Source organism: Cryptomeria japonica, chromosome 3 (genome assembly GCF_030272615.1).
Source record: "Cryptomeria japonica chromosome 3, Sugi_1.0, whole genome shotgun sequence".
NCBI classification, from domain to species: Eukaryota; Viridiplantae; Streptophyta; class Pinopsida; order Cupressales; family Cupressaceae; genus Cryptomeria; species Cryptomeria japonica.
Genome location: NC_081407.1, coordinates 854525323 through 854530714, shown reverse-complemented (window position 1 = coordinate 854530714; position 5392 = coordinate 854525323). Strand labels below are relative to the sequence as shown.

Below are 5392 nucleotides of genomic sequence, written 5' to 3'. Positions count from 1 at the left end.
CAAAAGGTAATTCGGGGCTTTTGGGACCAGGTTTTGTTGCTCAAGATTGGAATGTAAATATTTTGACAATCAGGTCTAGGAGGTTGATGGATGGAACGAAAAATAAAGCTGAGATGCAGGTGGCCTTATAGGGAGTAAGAATGGCGCAACATTTATCATTTCTATGTGTGCATTTGGAGGGGGATTCTCAGATTATTGTGAATGCCATTATCAAAGGAGAGGCGGCTTCTTGGAATATTAATAAATTTATTCAAATTATTAAAGATAGAATTACAAACTTTTAATTCATTTAAAATCTCTCACGTTTTGAGAGAAGGCAATGAGGAGGTCGATGTACTTTCTAAATCGGCCACATCAATGCACGAAATGGGCGAGGAGGGTGTTTGGAAGGATTACTAAGATCATCTTGTCGAGGACTGATTCGTACACTACCGTATGTGTTAGGATTAATGCCCATTAATTATGATTTTGATAAGGAGTGAGGTTGTGTTGCCTTTTTGGCACTGGCTATCCAGGGGAAAATTTGCACCACCTGGATAGCCGTGCTTCCTCGGTCCGTGCCCCTCCGCGTTCGTGTCTGCCCGCCTGCGTGAAAGGTGCCCGTGAAAGGACGTCGCCTCAAACCGCTCGCCACACGTCTACCGGTCCGGATTTTCCTTTTTCCTGCGGATTCTAGATTTACCCCCTCCACCTGCGTGTCGTTCCGTTTTGTGGTTTCGTACGGTTGTGACTGTGGTATACTCCCAAACCCTTTCAAATTAGCAGCTTCCGATATGTGCAAAAGAAATAGGTTAATTTTTCATCGGTTTTCACTTTCTCTTTTTTTTTTAATATTACTTTCACATTTTCTTAATCGTTTTTTAAACCTGTTGCATTTCCTGTAGGTTTATGGTTATCTATTGTGATGTTGCACTCGCCAATAGTCTGGAATTGTTTTTATCTTTATTAATTAATCAGCCAATATCCAACATGTGGAAGTCAAGATGAATCACAATATTTTTTTTATAAAAAAAAAATTCAAAATTTCAAAAATGATAATGAAAAGTTCATTTAATAAATATCATATGTATCAATAATGAACAATTTTCTTTTTGATTATTTTAATATATACAAATTTTTAGTCATAAATTTAAATACTTTTCATTTAGTCATTAAAAAAAACCTATTTTCACTCAATTAATTATATATATATATATATATATATATATTAGGGGGAAAGGTACCAAAAAATTGATAATGAAAAGTTCATTTAATAAATATCACATGTACCAATAGAGGATAATTTTTTTTTTGATCATTTTAATATATGATCATTTTAGAATTATGTTTAAAAAAATTATATTTTTAATATAACAATTATAATATATAATAATTATTAATACTATTTTATTGAAGTGAGATTTATAGTTAATATTATATAAATATAATTAAAATAATAATAATTAAGAATTATAGAAAATATTTTTTTACTTGTAATATAATATTTTAAATGATATTATATATTAATAATGATATTTATAATTTAACTCTTTTAATAATTACGTCGAAGGCATCTTATTTGAAAGAGATGACCTCGGTTTTTCATCGAACGGTGGATAATGTTGTAGAAGAGAAGCAAGACCATCGAAACGATCTTTTGGGTTCAATTTTATCAGTATTATTTAACATGTCATTGATTTGTATTTGTCCGATACTTTAGTATAACACTATACTTTGTTTCTTTTTGGTAAAATGCACTCTCGCACATTCATTTTTTAAAAAATTTATTCCCACGTGTTTGTACATGGCCTTAGACAAATATTGGCATAAATTGCAAGTAAAAAAAAATCCCATAACATAGATATGTTAGAGAGACATTAATGTGCATCACAATGAGGTGTCAAAAATATATGAAACCTACAAAACATGAAAGCAACTTCCCCTATAAAGGTCAAATGCGTATGTAAAGATAGATATTGTTTGAATGTCAAATTCCCCTATACCCTTGAAAACTTCATTTATGATCAACTTTCAAATGGATCAATAAATTCCCTAGGAAGGCTCAAATAAGTGTGGTAGGAAACAATGAAATTCTAACCTTTGTGAAACGAATCTACACCTTCTACATGTTAAATTTGTCCTCTAATTTGAAATCTTTTCAAGACCTTATGAGATTTAGTAGCAACATCATTAATATAGCTGAAATATGGAAGAGCCAAATATTTTTCGTTAGAGAATAAGAATAAAAAGAAGTTTTAACAAATTGGTTATTTTTTAATTTATATATATAAATTTTTTATTCATAATTTATATGCCTAATTTTTAAAATATCTTTATTGTCCATTTTTCAAACATAGATAAATAAAATTCATACCTAGATAATCTTCAAATATAAATACCACCCCTTACAGAATACAATAGATTGAATGATGAGACAATGTTGAATGGGAAGTGGGAGACAACATAAATACACCAAGATGATGAATAGATATAATATAGAAATGAAAATATAAAGCATCATAGAGCTACCACCATGATTGGAAATCAAATCCATTGGAAATGCACATATCATTCATATTAGTTATAGTCACAATATGAGAGAACTCACACTACCAAATTTGTTGTCAAATATAAGCATAGGAGATATATCATTGCAACTTTGTATTATATATATAATAATAAATGTGACCATTGTGGAAGTGAGTAAGTCACTACACATAAATTTCACAAAAGCTTACAAAAGGATGAGCCAATTTTTCACATATACAATAGTAGTCTAACTCAAAAGTACAATATACAAATAATGTCTTTATCTTAATTCCACAATCCACTCCCTCCAAGCTCTAATTTTAAAATAGAGTTAAAGTACTTAACGATTAATACATTGGAGAATAATACACTATAGTGATTAACCAAAAAAGTGTTGATCATGATCCTCCATATGAATATCATCAACACCTGAAAATACATATGAGGACATTATAAGATTAATTTTCAAATTGAAGACTCAAATTTGATTGAAGTTCATTTCATAATTTACTTACCGTTTCCGCTTTGCATTGTGTCCATTATTGTCATCATTTGATTAAGATCAATAGAAAATGGTTGCATGTTTTTTTGAGAGTTTTGTTGGCCATCTAAAGTTGCAATAACATTCACATTAATATATCACGTATAAAATTAATTTATATATTAAAGACTGAAAATTAATGAAGTTCACTTCACAATTTCATTACCATCTCTAACTTGCATGGCATCAACTATTGTTGTTGTTGTCTTCTCAGGATCAACAGAAATCGGTACCATATATTCTTGATTTTTTTGATGATCTTCTAATGCTGCAATAACAAGCACATTCAACACATCAGCTTAGATAAAATTAATTACAAACTAAAGACACAAAATTGATTGTTTTTATTTAATAATTTTGTGACCATATCTAGTTTGTATTGCATCCATTGTCATTGATGTCTGGTTAAGATCAATAGAAAAGGGCAGCATATGTTGTTGATCTTTTTCTTTATCACCTGAAATTGCATTGAAGTACACATGTAACACATCAACTTAGATAAAATGCTCAAGTATAAAATCACATTACGTAATTAATCTAAACAATATTAAAATTCATAATTACCTGCAACAGTTTGTTGAAATGTTTGAGCTGAAATAATACTAAGCATTGATGGTTGATCTCTAGAAATTGTATCTTTTTGTTTAATTAAGTACAAAAAAATGGTTAGAGATAGGAATTGAGTATTTTTCAATAAAAATTAATAAAAATGTTTAATATTGACTAACTTACTATCTACAGCTTGTATTTCATCTGTTAGCATTTGGTTTAGATCAATGGAGAAAGGCAATCGACATCGTCGAGTACTTTCTTGATCATTCAAACCTATAATAAACATATGTTTAACATATGAAATAAAAATAAGAAGTATTGATATGTGAATTACTCAAATACCTATGAATAAATGTACTCACCTTGCTGCATGATAATATCTCTTTCTTCTTGTATTGCTATGCCTGAGCGATTGGTGACCTTTTTTTTCTTTTGCTTTCTACATCTTGTAGAGGGGAATAGAAAAGTTTCATGCTCCTCAACTCTTTCATTTAAGTTTTCAGATATGGCATTACGTCTTTGATGAATAGAATGACGTTTGTGCATTTTGGTTGGACTAAACCATGGTGATATTCGTCTAATAGACATGTTCTCTGAGCCAGGGATTGATCTAAATTTGGAAGATGAAGCAAGAGATGCATTGATATCTTTTCTAAACCTCTCAACACACTGACTAAAAATGTTTTTTTCATCTTCACTGGTCGGTAAATTTTGGAGCAATGAATTTAAATAATCAATGGAACTTTGAAATCCATCATTAGAAGTATTAGATGATATCCAACCATCTGTAATAGAAATAATAGTGATTAAGTCAAAAAATATTTAAAAACAACGCATATTTCATTATAAAATGATGCTTTTAAGAATTACCAGTTCTTTGAGCTTCACCAACGACAACCCCATGCACATCTTGATCTTCTGAGGGTATGCAACCATCTACAATTGAAATAAGAATTAATCAATGATATGAATCAAAAAATCATTTTATACTTAATTATAAACATCATATCAACATTACCAATGATGTCAATTTCATGACTAGAATTCCCTCTAACTTCATCAATATCATCAACCAGTGGAGTAACATCATCTACAATTCAATAAGATTAATTTAGTTAGTATTGAAAAAAAATTATAATAATTAAAAATATAAATATTAAACTTAAATATGAAATGACACTTACCAACAACCTGGTCTTGCTCATTTGGTTTGTTTCTCTTTAGAATATCTAAGACCTTCAACACATGTTTGCATGTGTTTCCTCTTTTTGCCCAATCACAATCACACACATGCAAATTTGGTTCAAATTTCCTAACAAAATACCATTTTGTTGGAATTGTTTGGCTTCTTATCCTATATGTGTTAGGGAGGAGATCATATAGAAAACAATCTGCATCTGCTATATTTTTTGATCTCTCTAGAGCAGTTATGTAATATCTTTCCTTTTTGAAGTTTGTGAGGAATCCAGATAACTGCAAATATCTTTTATTTTTGTAGAATGGTTCTACTCTATGAAGAAGTGTATGAATAAGCCAATCCATTCTCCTTGTGCATTTCTTAGAACGATCACTTAAATAGTGACTCTTAATGTGGGAGTGGTATGACTCTATAGAAGCATTGGTTTCTTGATTTGCATGAGAGAAGTTTCGAAAATGTTTTGCCCACATTGCTATACAAACAAACATAATGAAGTCTTAGCATATACAAAAAACAACTTAAATTATGAAAATGTATACAAACAATAATTGATAACTTGATTATCTTACCAATACGACTCTCATCATGACACC

At 30.0% G+C, this 5392-nt stretch overlaps 1 long non-coding RNA gene across 1 annotated transcript; it reads right to left on the bottom strand.

Moving 5' to 3' along the window:
- Nucleotides 1-2713: 2713 nt before the first annotated feature.
- Nucleotides 2714-3107, bottom strand: LOC131874534 (uncharacterized). The gene is made up of 2 exons (XR_009371891.1): nucleotides 3024-3107; nucleotides 2714-2937 (listed from the first exon to the last, which is right to left on the bottom strand). It is a non-coding gene; the product is annotated as an uncharacterized LOC131874534 (long non-coding RNA).
- Between the last annotated feature and the right edge of the window lie 2285 nt (nucleotides 3108-5392).